Source organism: Mus pahari, chromosome 9, assembly GCF_900095145.1.
Source record: "Mus pahari chromosome 9, PAHARI_EIJ_v1.1, whole genome shotgun sequence".
Lineage (NCBI taxonomy): Eukaryota > Metazoa > Chordata > Mammalia > Rodentia > Muridae > Mus > Mus pahari.
Genome location: NC_034598.1, coordinates 8,404,008 through 8,426,598, shown reverse-complemented (window position 1 = coordinate 8,426,598; position 22,591 = coordinate 8,404,008). Strand labels below are relative to the sequence as shown.

Genomic DNA, 22,591 nt, shown 5'->3' with positions numbered 1-22,591 from the left:
TGTCTGTTTCAGTTGGATGGTCCTAGTTGAATAGCATGCTCTGTGTGTGTGTTGGTGTTGTGTTTTTCAAAGTTGTATGGAAATCTATTAAGGGAGATTTAAATATATGATAGACTTTAATTTTGTTAGTGATAAATTTCTGCTTTGGAGACAGTGCATTTCATCATTATACCCCAGTGGAACTTCAGGTTGTTATTTAGCTTTTTAGGACATTTCAAGGGAAGTGGATTAGAGAGGATTTTTTTTTTTTCATGTTAAAGTCAGGCTGGCAGGATGGCTGGCTAACCAGTGCTTGCCAGACAACAGGGGAATCTGAGCTGGAGCCCTAGAACCCATGACTAAAGAGGAGATCCAACCCCGGAAAGTTGTCCTGATTTCCACACTCACAGTAGATGCTCATGCCCATACTTGCACACGTTAGACACCTACTAGTAAAATAAATAAGTTACATAATAATAGTAAAACATAGTAAAGGTTACAAAATGAATAAAAATTACAGCACGCATGTAATCCCACCACCTGAGATGATAAGGCAGGAAAGTCAGGAGTTTAACGTCCGCATGGATATGTATAGTAGACCCTTTATACAAAATGAAATAGACTGTAGATAAATTCACTCAATTTTCCTGAGAACAATACATCTTGGGATTAGGTCAAGAGAAGAACATCAGGGTAGAGTTGAGGAAAGGATACTTTCGGGGAGCCCCGTCCCATAGAGAACTCCCATCTTGCTTTAGAGTGAATTCTGTTGACTATCACGGGCACAGTGTGGCCCCCGAAGTACTACGGGTTGGTTTTGTTTTGTTTTTTTAACTTTGAAACTTAGCTTGTTTCCACTTTATTAAAGACAGACTCTCAGCCTCACCTTCCCTGATGAGTCACCCCAGCTCCAGAGCCCCATCCTTCTGGTTTGCAGTGTGCCGACCCAAGGTCATGCTGCCCCACTGAGGCTAATGGAGCAGCCCTGGCCAGGTGACATTTTACTGGAGAACCTCTGTGACAGGCTTCTCTGGAGAGCTGGGAGTCTGACGTGTAGCATTCATTTTAGGGCCTATAGAGAAGCACAATTGTGTGTTTCGAGTGTCACGTCCCGGGTGGGTAGAGCCTCCACCCATGTTTGTGGACTTGGCCGTGTGCACGAGCGGGAGACAGGGCTTGGTGGCTATAGTCTGGGCTTCCAGTGAGCACTCTTGAGCTTGACAAGACTCATGCCGGATGACTGACCGCCTTAGCATGCTGGAGTTTCTTGGTCATCCCTCTCGACAATCTCATTGTTACATATTTTCCACTTGTTTTTACTATGAGCATAAAAATAAGGCCCTACTACTTCAGGAGCTTCAAAGGTCAAAGGTCAGGCTGAACTCAGATGCCAGCTTCTTGTTAAAAATCCAGCAAGACCTCTCCTTTAGTTCGTGCTTGTCTTCGAGGGTCAGTTTCTCAGATGAGCACCCACCTCAGCACATTGTCCCTAGGCTCTACTCTGAGGGGATCTGTAGATGAAAACACCCCTGCAGTTCACCCAGAGTTGCACAGGGTCCCTGTGGCTTGGCCCTGTGGTGTGGCGTCATGCCGTTTGTCTCAGGGTTACTTACACAATAGGACAAACGTTTATATACGTCCTCTGCAGAGCCCCCTTTTGTAAGAACCACTGTGTGGGGTATGATGTTTTCTCCCTTGATCCGTAATTTCATGCAGACCATAGGAAGCACCGAGTCAGTCTTACACTGTTTGTAGAAGGCGGCTGCTTTCCTTGACAACCAAAACTAGTGTAGGTTTCTTTTCATGCCTGTTTGGTAAACCTTTCACCTTGCCTTCTGGGGCTTTGCACTCAAAGTCTTGCTTGCTGTTTTGGGGGTACACATTAGAGAGGCTGTCAAAGAGAAATTCTGCCACATGGGCTGGTGAGGTTTGGGGCCTTACCAAAGTGTTCTTCAGCTTCTCTGGAGGAGTGCCTGACAGGCCCCACCTTTCCCTAGACTACAGTCAGTCTTCACTGTGGAAGAAGCCTTGCCTCCCTTTGTTGGGAAGCCAGAGCCCTTCCTGAGCTATTCCACTGCTTGTAGGACAGAAACGTGGGTCTCCCGTCCTCACCATCCTGACAGGCACCCACAGGGGATCTGACCTCTCAGGGCTGGTCGTCACTTGTTGGGCATAACACAAAGACAGGAAATCCAGTGACCGTGCTGTGGCTCTGGCAAGTGTCAGTTGGGTGAGCACCAGAAAGGTAAGGCTGTCTTTGCGGTGCTGCCCTGGTGCTAAGCACGGCTCCGTGGGGCCTGGAGCAGCACTCTGTGGCGGAGGAGCTGGGCAGCAAGAGTCTGGCCTGCTTTTGTCCCCTCGCAGCGAGAGGCGTGGCTCCTACTCTAATCCCAGACCTTCTGTTGTTTAGTGACCTCTCAAGCCATGGCGTCCTTTGTTGAAGGCCAAGGGTCTTTGGTCATGATGTCTCCGGGTAATGCCAGTGTTTGTAGAGAACAGGCTTAATTGTCAGTCTCCGTTTGATTGAAGGTTTCTGTGCTGCCGCCCCGCCATGTCTCCCTTTCCCTCCTCCCTCCTCCCCTCCCCATCCCATTCTTTCACCCTCTTTCTGGTGAAAGCACTCCAGCCCATACAGTTTCTTTTTTTTTTTTTTCCAGCTAAATATTTATCTCTGTGGAGTATTTGATTTGGTTCCTTAGGGAAGTTAATAGCCAAGGAGACCCCCCCCAGCCAGAGGCACTCTTAGACTTGGGTTCAAAGTCAAAATCCTAACTCTGTGCATGGCCTCTAGTAAAGGACGTGGCTCTGGCTCACTGGAGCATCCGTTGATCCTTTGTATGTTTGAAAATGATCAGAGAGCCATGCAGACCTACAGTCATAAACAGAAATGTGCTGGTGGGCCTGTTAGGGATGGAAGTGGAACATTAGCTGTCGGTGAGTGCCGTGGCCAGCAGAGTTCCCTTCAGGCTGTTGTGCGGTACAGGGGGGCACAGAGGTGGGCTCCATGGGAAAGCAGAGCGTGGGCAAAGCTCCCCGCCTGAGGAGACCTGGTGTCTACTGCAGCATCGGCACCCAGTCCCTCCTTCCTGTTCACTCTGGGTTCCCTCCTCGCTGGGGGCTGGACTTTGGCCCCCATCTGTGTCACCCCATCTGTGACTTGGTCCTACTTTAGAGATGGATGTGTAGTTTGAACTCTGGAATCTGAAGAACTGAATTTTGTTCTGTTGGAAAATTAGTCTTCCAAGACCCAGCATATATCTGAAATAGGAAAAGAACTTTGGTAAACCGTCTTCTGTGCCTGGGACCTGGCCCCTCGGTGAGGTGGTGTCTCCACTCCACCCACCTTCAGAAGATCTTGAGCGTTTCACCCTGCATGCTGTCATAATTCACCCCACCTCACCCCAGGGTCACACCCGGGCAAGGTAAACAGGACTATTCAGGTCATGGCTTAGGTCTGTAAACATTTCTTGAAGGCTCCTGTTCTCTTCTGTAAATGGTGGATCTCTTCCTTGTGACAGCAGCTTGAGACTGAGTAGCAAGACCTTTAATGAGGGGGTTTGAGGGCTCTGTGGTGGGGTGTACAGAAACAAAGGAAGACTGATTCCATGGGTGAGGGTCCATTGGATGTTAATATGTGCCTTTCATTCGGTTTCATCTTATAAGAAACAGGACTTTTGTTCCTGGGAAACATTACCAATATGCACTGTGCTCCACCAGCAGAAGGCTCTGCCTGGGTGTGTGAGGTCCTAGAGCCAGCAGCCTCAGGAAGACCCTGGGGGTTGGAATGGGCAGGGAGGAAAGTAGGGGCCGGCCACTCAAAGAGCATGGCTCCTTCACTTAGCCAAGGCTTCGTGCGAACCTTTTTTGTTGTGTTTTGTGTTTTTACTTTAAGCTTAGGAGCACTGTATTTCACTCACGGGTTTATGCTGCTCGAGAGCAACCGCTGTGTCTAAGGTGGTGCTCCTGAAATAGCGAGTATTCTCAGCACTCATCGTTGGGAAGACCATCCGCTTTCAAGGAATTCAGTGTTGGGAGCTCAGAGTATGGGTAGGCATTCTGGGCACTTGATGTTTGCGTGCCAGATGTAAGGTACAGGTGGAGAACATCTGGGGGAGGCAGAGTAAAGGGCTGTGCGGCGGCTCACCTGGATAGGAGGAGAGCAGGCTGGGTGGAGCGTCCCTAAGGTGACCCCCAGGAGAGAGTGGTAGACAGTGTGGAAGATCCCACAGGTCTTTGTCAGTTAAACTTTGGGGTATAATAGTTGAGGCTAATTAACTCCTACAACTACCACAACCCCTCAGAAAGTAGTTCCTTTTGGTTGGTTGATTTGCTGGTGGTGTTTGTGTTTGAGACAGGATCTTACTATGTAGGTGGCCTAAAACTTGCAATGCAGACCAGGCTAACCTTGAACTCATGTGATCTGCCTTCCACTGTCCCCTAGTACTGGGATTAAAGGCTTGTGTCACCACACTTGACAAAAGTGGTTCTTTTAAAAGACTAGAGTCCCAAACTTTGCATATTATTCTATGAGTCGGAAGTATCTAAGAATCGAGAGCAACGCAGTCTACAGCTTTGCCGTCCCATCTGCACGGAGAGGTTCCTGCCATCCCTCAAGGCAGAGACAGGCTGTCCTCTGCTCTCTTCAGCCTCAGTGATTGATTCCTGCCACAGCTCTCTGTCCTCCGCTGTGAAGTTTGAAGATTGCTGCTTCTCTCAGTTTCCCTGCATGTTGTCAGCTCAGCACAAAGGCTAGCCAATGGGACCGGCAGACAAGTCTAGGCGTCAAAGTGTCCTGGAAACCGGAGACTCTTAAGGTGCTCTCTCGTCTTCTAAGCCAGGCCTGGATGCTTTCCCCGACACCTGAAAAGCGTGCTGAGGAGTGGAGCACGTCACAGTCCAGCCCAGTGTATCACTAGTCTCCCTGCGAGCTGTGCTGTCTGTCTTTAAGTGTGTGTCTTTGGTGTGCATAGATCTGTGCCTTTCCCTTGGTTAACAACGCTTATCTGTTTGTGTCCTGTGTACTTGCCTGGTTCAGCCACCTGAACTCAATAAGCCAACTATCAGAGACAGGCAGTAAAGAGTCACAAGGGGCGGATTATTCATGGAGGCCGTGTTGGGAAGAGGGACGAAGGATCCAGAGACTTGCCCAGGTCTTCCGTCAGGCATGCTTACTGACAGTGGAGCTGGGGTTCAAACACAGTGGGAGGTGCTTTGCTCAGCAGCCCAACCCCAGCAGGGCTGGACCCCACCCAGGACTGTCTCATCGCCAAGACTCCCCTGCAAGATCTCTGACCAGTTGTAATAAGTTCCTCCCTGGCTGGCCACAAGGGCATTTCCTCTCCTGCAGTAGATTCCTGGGGAGATTCTAATTTCTTGGGATCCAGTCTCTCAATAGACAGCCAAAGAGGCTGCACAAACCTCCCTCAGAGCACACCCATTCCTCCAGACAGGTTGGTCTCACAAGGTCCAGGTTTCCTTCTGGAGAGCTTTGTCACCAAATAGAACCCTGCCCTCCCCTGCAATTAGGACCTCCTTGCCTGCCTGTCCCTCAGAGTGCTCACTGCCTGTCACAGCTCCATGGCATTGTTTGCCAAGATGGAGCTTTATACAGATGGTAGCTCCGAAGTCCCCTCTCTGGCCAGCATTGCATGGCCAGTCATAGGCCCAGCAGGCCGGGGATGGGATGTGCGAAGCCCCCGTACTGCCTGCCTCCAGGTTTCCCTTGCTTTTGCGGGGGTGCATTACGTTTACCTTTGGAGTTGAACTCCACAGGAACGTGTCAAAGTACGGGGTAACATTTGGGTATGGCTGCCTCTGTGCTCCAGCAGAAAACATTAAGTCTACAACCCACAACTGTTCTCTGAACTCTGAGAGGCTGCCCCGTTCCTTGTCTACGCTGAGTGTTGCATGCTTGGTCCCCAGCTTGACCATGGAGTAACAGGCTGTCCCGAAACTCTCAAGCTTCCAAGCATGACGGTCACAGTGTCTCACTGTACCTTGCAGTTCAGGCAGACAATTAAGTCCCAGCCAAGAGATAGTTGCTCACTAAGTCTCGTGGATCTGTGGACCTAAGAATTCCATCCATCTCTCCTTCTCAGCCCTCATAGTAATGTCGGGGTCTTCATTTCTTCTCTGCCAAGAAGATAAAAGCGCTGCTGACAGACGCGTGCTTGGCGTAGTGAGGTTATTAGGCTGTGGGAGACCAGCAGTGGGACCCGTTACTGCTCTGAGTCCAAATTCAAGTGGTTTGGGTTGTTCTGTTTGATGTCGTTTGGAGGCCTCTCCCACTCTTAGAACATCCAGTGACTTGGTGGTGATAATTAGGCAGAAAGCTGCCTTTCCCCATAGATGCCACGGTTACAAAGGGACTACCTCTCACCAGGTGACAGCATCTACTGATGTTTTTAGAATATGCCTCCTGACTTCTGTGGTCTCCCACTTCATTCCCCTCGACTCAGTAAAGAACTTTTAAAGGTTTTCTAGGAGAGAGGAGGCCTCCTCTTCTCCCCGTGGAGGTCACCATGAAACCTGTCGGTGTGTCTGGTTAATTGGTACATTGCTTAGTGACTGCAGAGGCACAGCGGTAAAGCCTGCCAGCTTTGGCTTTCTTTTCATCCTAAAGTCTGGCTGGAGGAGGGGGCTGTTGCTGTTGGTTTTGTTTTCGTTTTTAAGGTACAGGAGCATCAACCTGCACAGAATCCTCACAGCTAACTAAACCAATGTGAACACCTAGAAAACCCATGAAACTCACACTAATCCAGGCATCACTGAGTCCCCAGCCATGGCTGGTTCTGTCCCTTTGCTCCCTACTTTTTTAGTTCCTGTATGATAGATGCCAACAGTGAGCTGCAGAAGCTGCGAAGGCATCAAAGGGGCTCCTTCCATTGTTCGCCTGAGTCCTCCATGCAGCCTTTTCAGGATGGTTGTGGTTCTCTTTAGTCTTTGTCTGGTTCCTTTACACTCTTCCTTCTATCACAGCAAAGAGAGCTAAACAAAGCATTGACCGTCCTGAGGGTGACGTGAGGGTTTGCTGTGAGATGTGCCCTCTGTAGGAGCTGTTTCTGGCTCTGCTGGCTCAACCCATAGGCACAGAGGCAGCTTCCTGCACAGGCCTCCCTGGAGGCCTTGCCTGAGCCCCTGGAGGGAACTCCAGCACATAGTGTCACAGATGGCCCCACCCCATTCTACAGAAAGGGAACAGTGATGATTGCCTCTTCTTTTTAATGATGACATTCCCAGAAGATGCTCCGGCTTTGCCGAGGGAATGGGGTGTGGCGGCCTGGGGATTGTTGCTGGTGTGGCTTTGGACTATGGTGGGGCTTCTGACCCAATTTCCAGGCCATGGCCAGTCCTAACGAGATGATGACATGTTGGGTAGCTCACTACACCCTGGATGCTTCCCTCCCAGTCTGTACCAGCCCCAGGATCAAAGTGGGCCATATTCAGCCTCTCTTCTTAGGGAATGAAGTGTGTCATCTTCCCATCATGCACTGGTTTTCACAGCAGAATAATTAGTACCAAAGGGAACCAGGGAGGGGTCTGAATTAGGTAATACCTTACCAGGTCTCCCTAGGCACTCACAGAAAGTCAGGATTGGGACTTGGGGAACCTAGTCCCCTGATGATTAATGGCATAATGCTGTTAGGCTGTGACTTATTAGCTCTTATTGGGGTGGGGGGACCTAATCCCTTTGAAAGGACTTTATCGTTGAGGCCATGTTGGGCCATGCTTTCAGGGACCCACACAGGTGACTTAGAGCAGTCTCATCTCTACCAAGGTCCTCAGATATTGGTCTCTGGGATTATTTTAGCTTTTTCTCCCTCGAAGTTATAGGCCAAAATAAAATTGTCTAGTGGCTTTACCCAACAGAATACTATCTCCCTGCCCCCACCAGGAAAAAAATCTCAGACAAACCAGGGGTCTACAGAAAGAGACAGGACTTTTTCCCCCAATTTATAGTTTTTACCAATAAAAAACAACCTTCCTTCTGCCCTCTAGTGCTGTAACCAAAGTCATTAAGACAGGATACTCAGTCCTGTGAGGTCGCAGGCTCTGTCACCAAAGTCAATAGGACAGGACACTCGGTCACAGGAGGAGGTGGTGGATTCGCTGCACTGGGCAGCCAGGGCCTACAGTCTTCTATTGCTCAGTTCCTTAGGAAGGCAAGCTTTCGGTGTTGCTCTAACGCCTAACCCTGCTTTGTACACCAGGCCAGCCAGCAGGGTCTCCACAGACAACAGATTTTACGTCCTGAGGTGCGGCTAGATTCCTTTAGCTTCATCTCTGAGTATATACTTTTCTTCTTTTTTCAAAAATTTATTTATTTTTATTTTATGTGTAAGGAGTGTTGCATATATGTACGTGAGCAGACCATGTGGGTGGTACCTGTACGGGTCAGAAGAGAGCATCAGATGCACTGCAGTGGGAGTTAGAGACAGTAGTGGGCTGCCATGTGGGAGCTGGGAAGTGAGCCCAGGTCCTCCTGAAGCGCACCCAGTACTCTTAGTGGCTGAGCTATCTGTCCAGCTCTCCTGGATATACTTTTTAGTGTTAATTCTCTTGTCTGAGCTCCCTGAATTCAGGTGCTCTAGGAAAACCTCCATGATGACTGTGGAGACAGAATCGTGTTATTAACAAGATAGTCTCTGAGAAATATGTATTCTATGGTTGGTTTTTTAATTCAAAAGTTTTAATATTAAGAAATGTAACTCGTAAGATAGCTCACTTGAATCTTCCAGAGTAGAAACGCCAGGATCCCCATGGAATCTCACTAAGCCTTGGCTGCTGACCAAGGTCAGCTCACCCCAAAATCAGTTTACCCCTGGGCTGATAGGGAGAGCACAGAAGGACCAGCTTGCGTATCTTAAGCAATCTCCATTCCAAAACCTAGACTGAACCCCATTCCGTACCTGGCTGACCCTAACTTAGCAAAAACACTCCTAGTGTGCCTTTCTCAGTTATCATCCCAAAGTACAGGATCCCATTTCTTTTGGGCTTTTTAACTTCAGGATGCTATAATCGCTAAGGTAAGCAATTCTCTGTGTTATCCTTAGATGTCACACCGGAAGCACTTAGTGAACAGACCTGGGCTCTGAGGCCAGACAGGCAGGTGTCTGGCGGACCCCTAGCTTCCTCCTCCCTGTGGCTTTCTGAATGCCCTTAATAACTCTGGGTTTCTTTTCGCTTTCAGACCCTCAAACTGACGGAAGACCTACAGAGAAAACCCTTTGCCAAATCTGCTCTCAGCAAGTGGACAGTGACCCCGTTTACAGCTTGACACCTTTGGGGCTCCAACGCCGCTTCCCTAACCCAGCAGAGACTGTTAGCAGCCCTGGCCCTGGGTGAAGCCCTTACCCGTGGAACAGAACTCTATAACGTATGCAAAATCTAACTCATCTGCAAGTGACCTGCCAGCGTGGACAGCACCCATCAGCACCCCCACTCCTTCAGAGCACACCGGGACCCGTCGGCGACTCCGTAGTGTTTTACTATCATGATGGTTTAGGGGATATTTTAAGTGTCGTTTTGTGTTTGTTTCCTTTGACCCTCTGAGTTTTCTACACACAGTAACCTGCAGTATTTTTCTGTTGAAAATGTTAGCTGTCCTTTCCCTAGCACACTTAAAAGCAGAAGGAAGGTGTTGTATCAGTTCCCAGTCTGGCCTTGAGCATCACAAGCTTTTGAGCCTGTGGGACCCCACAAACTTACCACATTGCATAAACTAAGGGGGGGGGGATTATTTCTTCTTTTATTTGGTAGAAAATTATCCTTTTCAAAAAACTGAACAATGGCACAACTGCTTGCCCTGTGTGCCCGTCCAGGACCGAACTATGCGTAGGCGAAGCAAACAGAGCCAGGCATCTGACCCAGTAGTTTCCAGTTCTGAGTCAGGGGGTGGTCTGTGGGTGGGGACCCTGGTGACCACTCTGCAGCTGCCTGCTCAGTGGGGCTGTGGTCTCTCGCCATCCTCAGCGGTAGGCGGTGTCTCTCTGCTCTTAGGAACTAGGGCCTCTTCAGGAAAGCATCAGCTCACCCTCTGCTCGTTGCCAAATGCCACTAATGGGCTTAGTTTTAAGGAGAAAAGAGAAGAGAAATGTGTGCCTGTTTTGCTTCATAGAAGACGTGGAGTTACAGGTGAGCCATTTAGCATGCGTGTGAGATCGACAAACCACGTCTGCACCAGCTGGTCCAACGGCGGCGCTGTTTGTGAAACATGCATATGTTTTGATTCTTTTCAACCTTGCTGTGTGTACGCTGATCTTCCTAGAAGTGTATGAGTGACAGGCAATAGTATACAAGGTGAGATATATCTATATATATAGGCTTAGTTTGTAATTCTTCAAGCGATTCATGGAAATACAAGATAAGGCAATTTAAACTTTTTTTTAAAAAACTTTTTCTGCTTCTGTGGAACTCATTTTTGTTGTTGTTGTTGGTGTTGTTGTTGTTTCCAAAAAGTTATGGTGCTGTATAGGTGCTTTCTGTTGAGCCTGCAGAGTGTGGGTATATGTGTTACTCTCTTTGGTAGACAGCGTAGTTGGGAACACCTTTGGTACATACAAAACTGGTGTGGCGATGCTCTGGTTAGCACAGCATATGCATACTTCTCCAAAGTGAGATATGAAGACTTTCTTCTTTGCATAAAAAGCACTAGGCATTTAAGTGTATAAAATATTTTATCATGTACAGTACAAAGATGGAACTCTATGCATGGCGTCAGGAATGTGGGCTAATGTTCTAGCACAGACCTCCCTGCTTGAGTTCTCGCCATTGCCTGCACTGTAGCCATGGACACCAACCCAGGCGTGCCACCCAATCCCCTGCCTCAGCACCAGCCCCCTTGTGCACCTTTGCTTCCTAAGCACTCTGGGGGTGGTGAAGACAGCCATCACAACCCCTAGCACAGAGAGAGTTCCACTGCGTATTGTCACAGGTCTCTCCTGCCTCGCTGTGTTCTTGTGTCTGAGCGATGGCCCTGTTGATTCCACTCTGCCCTTTATAGAATCTACGTTGTCACGCAGTGGTGGTCCCGGTAGGCTTGTGGCACATTGCCTTTTCCAAACTGCTACATGTTTATCACCTTCATTTTAAAGTCCAATTTTGAAAAATGTGTATATGAGTAATGTGACCTGCTGGCCAGAGAGCCCATACTTGCTTATCCAGTCCTTGATGGTGATGCTAGCCATCAGCTGTCCTCGCAACTGTGTCATTTTAGGCGGAGGACTAACTGGCTTTCTGGCTTCCCGGAGTGCTGCTTCCCTGGTGGAATGTCTCAGGGTGGCACCTGGAGGGGCAGAGAGAGCTCAGGAATAAGGGAGAACCCCAAGTGCTTCCAACATGAGGGCCCTGAGCACTCTCTGTTGAGTTTAAAGAAACGCAGGCCAGCTCACAAGATAACGTCTTGTATCTGCAGTTTACAGGCACTGGGAGTGGAAAGGGCAATCCTCCGGTGCATTCCCCTAGTCTTAAAACTTGCATTTCCTTTCAGACATGACAGCTCATTTATTTTCCTTCCCAGCATTTGTTGGGTTTCAGGCACCAAATCTCACAGAACATCCTAGAAATCGATAATAAGCTGAATCGGGAACAGGGGGTGAGACAAAGTCGCCTCAGCAGAGTGGGAGAGCAGAGGCAGAATGCTTTGATTTACTCTACACAGAGAACATGTGGAGAGCTGAGGCCTGCCGGGCCCTGTAGAAGCTCAGGCGAGAGAGTTGGACAGCGATGCCTGCTGGGGTATTTGCACGCCACCCACCCTCAGACTCCCCACACAGAGAGGCCAAGCTCTCTTAAGGAGCCCAATTCTGTGTCAGACTTGACAGAGGTATAGCCTGGGCCCTCTGTACCTTCTGTTGGGACCCTGCTTTCAGGGTAGCCCGGCCAACAAGTAGCATTCTCAGTGTCTTAAGTCCCTAACAAGGAACTGGTCTGTTGAGACATCTGAGCAGATGACCTTGTGGACCTTGCAGGCTTAGAACCAGCCCATGGAGTCCTGATGAGAAGGAAGTGTGCAGTGAGCCCTCCTGGGGAGCCCTGCACACCTGTGAGAATGTCACAGACCGCAGACGGCCCATGTCGAAGACTGGCGTTCTCTTGGGCCACATGGTTCTCCTCGGGCTCTAGAATCTGATGCCTTGTACCAAAGATAGAGAAGAGCAGGGCAAGCCTTCGCCGTCCTAGCCCTAGGACTGCTGGGCTCAGCATACCCGGTTAACTGTGACTGCATTAGAGCTGTGTTCCCCACTGTATCCTCTGCAACATAATGACGGCTGAAGCACATAGAACTCTTTTCCTACGTCTCCTGCTAATGGAGGAGCGTGTACCAGGTGTAGCACAAAGCAGACATTGTTTGGGGGTGGATGGTTAGCATCAGCCCACGGAGGGGTACACCCCATCTCAGGTGTGACTCCAGCCAGCTTCTAAACAGGTTCATAGGGACAGACAAGTTTGCCTTTTCTTAAAGCGCTCCATCCACTGAACGAACAAGCAGCGTCTGAGTCTCTTGGGAAAGAGCTTTAAGAGTAAGGCAGAGAGAATACAGGCCTCCCTTTCCTCCTTCCTCCCCTGGACGAAGGGAGAACAAAACGCTGTCTATTCTCTAAAATCAAAGGGAGGCAGTAAGAGACTTGATTCTGCTTTTTCTTCGTGTATTTGGGGAACATCATGGTTAGGTGGACTAGTATTCTGTTTTTTTAATTAAAAGCAGACCTTTTGTAGAAAAGCAATCACTGATACAGAAATACAAAGAAGCCAGTTCTGGGAGGAGTAGTGATGGGAACAGGGCATGAGGTTAGAGATGTCCTGTGGATCACGTCTGTCAAACAGGACTGTAGAAAGATGCCCAAGCAACTGACAGGAGTAAGCGGTGTTTGAACTAAATCTCAAGTGTATAGCATACAGATTAGATGGATGAAGTATTTTCTCCTGGTGAATTTTATTCATTTGTATTCTTCTTTCACGAATGAATGATTACAAGGCCTCTGTCACACTCCAGGAATACTTGTGCGACTGCTTTTTTTAAAAAGTGTGTCTGATCACTTATTTCTCTAAAATGATCTCCTCGTCTGGCAATCGGCCTTCCCTGCAGACTCGTCCCGGCACATTGTGTACGTGGGAAATGTGGACAGGTGTGAGGGAGACCGGAAGAATTGGTGAATACTGAACAGTGTGTTGTGTATTTAGGCCTCACGTGGTTAACTTTTTTTTGTTTTTTGTTTTTGTTTTTGTTTTTAAGAAAAAAGTTGCATGAATGAAAACAACCTCTGTATACAGTACCTGTAAAAATGGCCTCTTTTGATTTCTTGCTTCTACCCCACACAAACTAGAATTTCGTGTGGCGCGTGGCCATGTTTAAACACCTGCAGCAGTTGGTCGTCTGGTTTGAGACAGACGCAATCCTGCTGCATTCTGGGTACTGAGGACCTTGTCTAACCATACGCTGCCATGAGTTAGCTCTGCCGCCTTTCTTCTCCAGGATCAAAAGCAGTTTGCTTTGGGAATCCGCCTCTTCCTGGTGGGATGGAGGGGTGTACTTCCCGTGGCGTTTGTAGATATTGCCTGTGTATTCCATTTAAAACCATAATCTAGTTTGTAAAAGAGATGATGACGCATGTAAATAAAGCTTTGGTGACACTCTATCTCATGCCCAGGAGTCTGTCATCATTGTCCTGTCCCCCCAGGAAAGAGGTGGTTGGGTTTGTGTGGCAGTCATCCTGTGGGATCGCTTCCCAGCCTTTGAGAGGTAGAGACCCATAATCTAAACTAAATGAGCTTAGTCCTGCAGCCCACTCCTGACCTCCAGAGACATGCAGACAATTTAATAAGACACATTTACAGAGTTGTAATGCTGGGCTTGCTGTGTGTCGCCTGGAGCCCCAGAGGGGCTGTTAAACATGAAAGTGGGGATCAGACTCTGCTTTCCTGGGGTGACTGGGCCTGAAGAGGGAGGTCATCCTCCTGTGAGTTCCATGAATATCCATGGACCATCACCAGGGCCCTCCCTCCTGCACACCAACCACCAGACACCATCTCCAGGCTTCTGGCAGCAACACAACCAACACTCACTGCATCTATGCTAGCATCTTGCCAGTGCCAGTGCTGTGGGAAGGAACAGCGTCAAGCTCCTTAGTTAGCTGGGTACTTTCTTTCTTTAATGCCTATGTTATAAAAATGAGCTGCATTTAGAAAAAACAAAACAACAACAAAACAACCCAGGAACTGGTTTAAAGGTTCTAAGACATAGGGCGGTTCACATTTCAGTTTAAAGAGGTGGAAGATTTGCAAATGGGACCCTTGGGATGAGCTGTCTTAGAGGCAGGATAAGCCCCACATTCAGTCTGTGTTGATTCGGTACAAAGGGAAAGCTCTTAACATCTCTAACATCCAACTGGGAGAGGCATTTTCAATACCTGTGCATCTGGATTCTGTTCCCAAAAGATGAGACATCTAATGCCAGTTGCTTAAAACTGAGTTCTCAAAGCCAGGCTAAACTGTGGCCAACAGTAAGTTAAAAATCCCTTTAGTGATCACTAAGTCTCTGTGTGGCAGGAGCCAGACGTTGTGGCAGCCCCAAGAGAACCATGACCTAGCCCCAGCCCTGGCTGGGATATGTACTAGGTACGATGTCCCTGCTCTGCCTCAGTGCAGATTCAAAAGGAAAATCTGAGTCTCTATAATAATTGCTAGTCTGATAACCTGGGCAAGGCTTTTAGCCATCAAAGGCTCCCTGGACACATACCATCCAGATCATACTCCAGAGCTGCAGTTTGGTGGCCAATAGTAGAGGAAAAGGGAATTCCTGGCCAGCAACCGAACTGCTGAATACACAGCCACTCCTGGGAAGTATGGAGGAATAGGCAGGCAGCTTGCTCTGGTGGCGAGCAGCCCATGATACTGCAGGCATCTCTCAACTCAGCAGGAAACAGGCATAGGGGCAAAAGGAGAACACTCATGGGATCCACCCCAGTCAAGAGAGCAATGGCCCTGGGCCAAAACCCCACACACTTTCGGGTCTAGAGGAATAACTTCCTCTAGATTTTCCTTATCAAGAATGTAGAGGGCTGGAGCAGAGCCATGGCTCTGGTTAAGAACAGTGGCTTCCGGGGACTCAGGCTCAGTTTCCAGCACCCACATGGCAGCTCACAACTGTCTATAACTCCAGTTCCAGGAGATCTGACACCCTCACATCAATGCACATAAAGTAAAATTCAATAAATTATTTAAAAAGAAGAACAAGAATGTAAAAGTTGGTTCTGGAGAGATGGCTCAGAAGGAACAAAACAAAACAAAACACGGGTTGATCTCCCTGGTGACCTGCTTTGATTTCCAGCATCAACATGGTAATAACCCCCATTTCAGGGGACCTGGCCTCTTCAGATACCAAATGTGCACACGGTACACAAACACACAAATAAAAAAATAACCTTTTTTAAAGGATGTAAACGTTTAATGCTGTCGGCGTGAAAACCTGACAGAGTTGTGCGCATGCGTGAGGTTCTGCCTCGGTTCTGGCGCATGCTAACGGCTCAGCTACTTTTACCTCCTGGAGATTGGATGCAGCAAACGCGCTTCTCTGTGACTGAAGAGAAGACTGGTGCCTGTTCTGGATTGGCACATCCTGCTTTCCGTAGTAAGACGGGCTAAAGGGGCTGAACTGAAATGTTCAGGCCCAGCCCTGGTGATCCCCTCAGTGAATGAGATCCACGAGTGCCACAGAAGAGTGGAACGTGGTAGACAGAGCGGGACCAGCAGAGGAAGCCAATAACCCAACTGGAAGGACAGACGACTGCAAGGACAGGTGGCTGGACTTTGTAGCTGACATCATAACTCAGGCGACAAGTGAAGGCTAATTCGGGCTCAGGAGAGTAAGGACCGGGCATACTTGGGATTGTTCTTCAAGCAGCAGAAACTCCAACGAGAAAGCTGGCTGCCGAAGTGTCCAGACCGAGGGGCTTCGCCTTTCCCATGGAGTGGGAACGGGAAGGGTGGAGACCTGAGCAAAGCTGGCCTTCAGAAATGCAAGGCCTATGGTGCACTCTGGCCGAATGGAGGGGGGAGCTGAAATGAGAAGCCATAGCAACATGGCACCCAGAGAAGTAGTTTCTGTGGCCTGTCAGAGTAGTGGAGAAGGTCTCAGGTGACTGGACCACCAATCGCTCATGTCCCTCTTAATAGACGAGGTGAGCAGCTGTGACTGAGACTTTAGGAGACACATTGCAGTGGAGCCTGGGGGAGGAAGGCAAGAGGGTTTTGCTGTCAGCAATTCACTTTATATACTGTTGTAACTCATTAAAGGAGTGTATTATTACTTGTATAAAGATAGCTTCAAAAAGGTGGTAGAGTGGCTTTGACTCCTGAGGCTGGATCAGATAATACAATGGGAGCAGGGTGTTGGGGACTAGAAGCTGGGGATAATGAGGTCGCCACACTGCTTAAGCACCGGTGTGACCTCCAAATGTCTGGTGTAGTGGCAACACTGTGTCCTCATAGCCGCCTTAATTTCTCCCTGCTAACATCTTAGATACCATAAGGAAGTGTCCAATCCAAACAAAGGAGTATTATACAGACATTAATGCAATAGTCATGGAAAATGCATGAGAAAACAACAGAGAAAATGCCCATATCAAATACACTTGCAAATGTATGTTTATAATCTCACGTACTTAAACAAAAAGTGGGAAGTGCAGAATTCAAGTACTATGTACTAATATAAAACCAGCTAGGGGAAAATAATGCAAGATAAAATATAAAACTAGAAATACTTCCTGTCCTGGATACACTGAGATACCACACCTGGCAGGAGCCTGCTGTGTTGCTACATCATAATTGACTTAACCCAGACTCCCCTGTTGATAGATGTGACACTGGATTGCCTCCAACCATTTGTTGTTCTCAGCAACACTGCAACAAATAACTTTATACTTATGTTGGATCATAAATGTCCCAGGAGTTCTGGAGGACCAGTGCCCAGATATTGAATTGCTGAACCAAAAGGGACACACATAGGTAATTTTGACAGAAGTGAACCCAGCTGTCTTCCAGTGGACTAACCAGTTCACACCACACTGACAATGAGAGTCTCTTTTTCTCACCAACTCGTAATATTAGTATTTTAAAAAGACAAGTCATAAAGCCGTGTTTCCCTGGAAACCTCTTCAAGTCCGCACCTAAGGTAAGGTAAGGGTCAAATGGGTATCAAGGGACAAGCGTGGATAAGGATGGAAGACTCAAGAGACGCTTCATGGTCACCTAACACTACTAGGGAGAGGAAGCTATTCTGAGCCATCAGGTTGTTATGTGCCACTCAAGGAAGTCCCTGGCTGGCAACCTGTCCATCCGGTCTGGCTACAGTCTCCTCCCCCTCACCACCACCAGCTTGGACTGCATGCTTCAGGACTGGCAGCCTAACCTCACAGCTGGGCCTTCTCATCTCCCAGAATTCCAGAGGGACACTACCACCCCAGAAGAAACTTGTCTGGTCTCCTTGGCTCCAAACCGCACATGCAGATGGAAGATGACTCTACTGTGCTTTCGAGTTGAGCACTTCTGGGGGTGGGGGTGGGGTGGGGGGACTCTCTGCTAGCCTTCAGAGCCAGCCTGTTACCAAAGGCTCAGCAAGGTATTCCCAAGGCTGGGAGCCCTCAGGCGCTCACTGGTTCCTGTTCCCGATAGGCAGAGACGTTTCTCCTCCAAAGGAGAAATGCTAACTCCCTCTCACTGCCTACCCTGCAGGTTGGCAACACAGATGGGACCCACAGCTGCCTTAGACAAGGAGCTGGAACAAGCCACACCCACCTCTGTGGACTGCACAGCCAGCGTCAGCAGAGAGTTCTGCTGTGAAATAAGCACTCTAGCCTGGCCCTACCAGGTCCCAGCGTGACGATGACTAATGTCCTCGGCAGGATAGAAGCAGGGCCACAGAGATGCCATGAGAGTGCCCACAAGTCTGCAGGCCCTTCCAGCAACTGCTGAGCAAACCCTCCACCCAGGACTCGTGTCTGCAGACCCTCTCTCCATGAGTGATGGATCATTTTTACTCTATAAAAACATATAGCAAGGGGGCTGGAGAGATGGCTCAGCAGTTAAGAGCACCGGCTGCTCTTCCAGAGGACTGGGGTTCAGTTCCCAACACCCATATGACAGTTTACAACTACATGTAACTCCAGTTCTAGGGGACCCAACACCCTCACACAGACACACATGCAGGCAAAACACCAACCAATGCTTAAAATAAAATAAGAAAGCGTTATTTTTTTAAAGCATACAGAAAAATGAATCAAACATTAATGAATCCATTAGAATAGTTTGATTAGATACTAATGAAGAGTGAGAGGTAGCCAGTTTGTAAGGTCATTCTGCTCTCCTTTTCTTTGGTGGTCTCGAGGCTCTGTTGGTGACAGCCACAGTCACAGTTGGCTTCCTCCATGCTGCTCCATGCTAGGTACTGTAGAATCACAGTCAAGATCTAAGAGACTAAGTGTCCAGGGAAAGAAGGCCAAGTGATGGATTTCTTTTCCTGGTCTGCGGACGCCAACCATGTTCCCTGAGTGTGCTGGGTAACTTTATGTCAACTTGACACAAACTGGAGTCACTGGAGAGAAAGAAGCCTCGATTGGGAAAATGCCTCCCTAAGATCAGGCTGGAGGCAAGCCTGTAGGAAATTTTGCTAATTAGTGATTATGGAGGTTGGCCCAGCCCACTGTGGGCGGTGCTACCCCAGGGCAGGCAGTCCTGAGTGCTCTAAGAAAAGCAGGCTAAGCGAGCTGTATTGAGCTGTATTCGTCAGGGTTGTCTAGAGTCACAGAACTCCTGGATGCCTCTATAGATTGAGGGAACTTATTAGAATGACTTACGGTCTGCCAGACCAACTAATCCAGAAGTGGGCAGCTGAGAACGGGGGGCCCAAGAATCTAGTAGTTGCTCAGTGCCATGAGGTTAGGTATTTCAGCTGGTCTCTGCATAAGCCGGAATCCTGAAGAAGTAGGTTCCAGCAGATATGCAGGCAAGTAAGTCAAACAGGCAAAGAAGAGGCCTTCCTTCTTCCATTGTCCTTATGTTAGCCTCCAGCAGAAGGGATGGCCCAGATTAAAGGTGTGTGCCAACGTACCCGGACCTAAGGTGTTCTATAGTTGGAATTTGCTCTGTCCCAGGTTGGCCTTGAACTAAGAGATCTGCTGGCTCATCTGCTGGGATTAAAGGTATATATTGCCTTTCATGGGCCTAAACTTTTCATGGCCACTATGCTTCAAGATCCAGGTCAAAAAGCCTGTGCTATCCCATGCCAAGATCTGGATCAAAGCCTGTGCTATCCCACACCAAGGTCCGGATCAAAGCCTGTGCTATCCCACGCCAAGATCCAGATCAAAAGCCCACGTCCTCCAGCCTCAAGATCTGCACCCCAGGTGTGCCCGCCACTTCCAGATTGTAATTCATTCCAGATAGAGTCAAGTTGGCAACTGGGAGTAGCTACCACATAAGCCATGAGGAGCGGACCATAAGCAGCACTCCTTTGTGGCCTCTGCATCAGCTCTGGCCTCCAGGTATCTGCCCTGTTTGAGTTTGTGTTCTGATTTCCTTCAGTGATGGTCATGTGAGTAAGAAAGCCAAACAAACCCTTGTCTCCCCAAGTTGCTTGGATCATGGTATTTCATCACAGCAGTAGTAATACTGGACACTGGGTAAATTACTTCAACCTCCTCACGTTTCCCCCCCTGCAAAGTCTATGCCACCAACAGTTCTTACTTTGTAAGGTGGTCATAGAGAGCACATACTTTAGACCATCAGACGTGTATCTGAGCCGCAGATAGACCATCAGACATGTGTCCGGGCTGCAGAGGGAACCATCAGACAGGTGTCCGGGCTGCAGAGGGAACCATCAGACAGGTGTCCGGGCTGCAGAGGGAACCATCAGACAGGTGTCCGGGCGGCAGAGGGAACCATCAGACAGGTGTCCGGGCTGCAGAGGGAACCATCAGACAGGTGTCCGGGCTGCAGAGGGGACCATCAGACAGGTGTCCGGGCTGCAGAGGGGACCATCAGACAGGTGTCCGGGCGGCAGAGGGAACCATCAGACAGGTGTCCGGGCTGCAGGTGCTGCTTTGAGTGAGGCTGGATGACAATGTTAGATCTCCAGAAGGAAAACTGAGGCGGGAGTAAAGGAGGATGCTGTTGAGGATGGGGATAGAGAGGGAGATGGAGATGAGGATAGAGGAGATGGGGACAGAGATGGAGTTGGTGAAGATAGAGGAAATGGAGATGGGAAGAGATGGAGATTGGATGAAGATATAGATAGACCGGAGGAAGGGAGAGGGATGGGAGTGGAGGATACACACACAGAGCCCTGCTTGGCCACGTCGGTAAACAAGAAGAGCTCCCTCTCTCACTCCCACCCTGCTGACTCTAATCCACTGCCTCCCTCCAGACTGCCCAGGATCCCGAGCCTCTCCCAGGGGCTCCACTCACCGTCTGCTACACACCGAGAACAATCCTCAGAGTCAAGTCACTACTGTCTTGTACTAGGAAAAAATGAATATTGACAAGGGCTCTGTATTTGCACAAGGAAGAATGAGCCACGTACAACCAAACCAAACCAAACCAAACCAAAAATCTAGCCCAGCAGTGGTGCAGTCAGCTGAGCCTGCTGCTCTAGGTTGTCCGCAGGAGACAGGGACATGGAGATGGATGGGGGGGGGGTGAGATGGAAACAGTGGCTATGGAGCGAGAATAGAGAAGCTAGGAACAGAGGTGGGGATTGAGGAATGAAGGTAGGAAGGAGGGTAGAGGAGATCAGGGTGGAGATAGAAAAGATGTGGGGCGGAGAAGGGATGAAAATGGAGATGGCTGGTGTGTCATCAAGAACGGACAAAGTGCTAGTTCTCGGTGCCTGTTCAAGGGAAGCAGTGCTCTCTCGCAGATCTCAAGCCTGTGGAGGGCTTGCCATTGCGTGCTGTCTCTCCAGTTTTGGTTCCAAAGAAGTGAAACAAAATGAGGCACCGTGGTGGCTATATCACTTATTTATTTCTCATTATTGTCACAAAATACATTACAAACGCAACGCAATGAAAAGAGGCTCACAGTTTAGGCATGGTGGCAGGACCAGGAGGTGGCTGGTCACATCCATCTGCAGTCAGGAAGCAGATACACACACACACACACACACACACACACACACACACACACACACACGGACAGACAGACAGGCAGACAGACAGATGGACACGCATGCTCAGTTCATGCTTTTACTTAGTCTGGGGAACCCAACCTCAATTTACCCTATTTAGATAATACTTCAGAGGCATGTGCAGAGTATATCTGCCAGGTGACTCAAGATCCTGTCAAGTTGACAATATTAATCATCACAGTGGCCCAGGTTATCTGTCTGATGCAGAGAAGCAAGAGGGAGGAGGGGAAGGGTACAGACTGAAACACCCCTATAATGAAGGGAAACGGTCCTCTCTGGTGTGTGTATGTGTGTGTGTCCCCTCTGATGTTGCTGTCTCTAGGCTGGGCCCTGATGGACCACTTCCTGCCTGTGGCCCTGTTGGTGTTTAAGGAAGAATGTAATTAAAGAGGGCTACTGGGTAACTTAAGCTTTAATTGCTGTGTTTATGCCTCCCTGAGCATAAGGATCCAGGCCTCCTCCCATGGCTATGCCCAAGGCTGGCTCCACCTCTGGAGGAGCACAAATGCCTTCCCCGAGTGGTGCACACAACACATGCCTGATTTAGTACAGTTAGGTTCTTCACAATAGAAGCATCTGTTAACTGTAGAGTTCAAACCTAAGGACATGTTATGTTCGTGAGATGAAAAGCCAGCCAGCCCTTTGTGAGACCAGGAGGCCCGCAACCTGGAGGCCATGCAACAGAGAGAAGCACAGGGACCTCGTGTGCAGCCGTGGTCACTGGGGCTTTAGGTTTGTTTAACCTCCTTGGCTGTTTCCTGAGGGGTACAGATAGCACCTCCCTTGAGGATTAGAGCTAACACACACACACACACACACACACACACACACACACCCCTATGATTTGACTCACCCTGTGAGTTAGCACGTACTCACTGAGGGCCTACTATTTGCTAGTACTGGAGTCAGCGACTAGAGCGTAAGCAGTTTTTAAAGAGTTTAAACTTTGAGAAAAGACAGACAGCGGAGAGGCAGCCAGCTGTGCTGTGACCTCATGGAGGTCACTTAAACCCCGAGTCCCCACTGCCATGGTAGAGGTGGTGATCTCTCCTGTCTCAGGAGAGGTGGCATGGAAGGCCTTCGAGCCTGGCAGCACATAGTGGGAGCTTGCCGAGATTAGTTCTATTTCTGAGCACAGTAGGATGTCTCACTCAGCCCCTGACCCAAGACCTCGAAATGAGGCATCTAAAATACATTCACTATACCGAATCTGACGACATGAGAAAGCAGATTCTTCGATGTATGGCGGCTGATGGTGAGCGTCAGGAAGGAGTGGGGGAGTTAGCGAAGTCAACTACCTTAGGCCATGCATAAGTAATAAAGCAGGCTCAAACAGAGCCCATGGCTCAGTGTCAATGGCTGGGAGCATTGCCTGCCAAGATTCTGAAGGACATCTCAGGGGTGAAAGTGCCAGCCTGGTTAGGCTTCTGTAGG

At 49.0% G+C, this 22,591-nt stretch overlaps 1 protein-coding gene across 2 annotated transcripts in view; it reads left to right on the top strand.

The window, feature by feature from the left end:
* Nucleotides 1-13,616, top strand: part of Foxo3 (forkhead box O3) — a 91,996-nt gene extending 78,380 nt beyond the window's left edge. For both annotated transcript variants that reach the window (XM_021204853.1, XM_029542473.1), the window contains exon 4: nucleotides 9,170-13,616. The gene's annotated coding sequence lies outside the window, so the exon portion shown is untranslated. The remainder of the gene's footprint in view (nucleotides 1-9,169) is intronic.
* The last annotated feature ends 8,975 nt before the right edge of the window (nucleotides 13,617-22,591 follow it).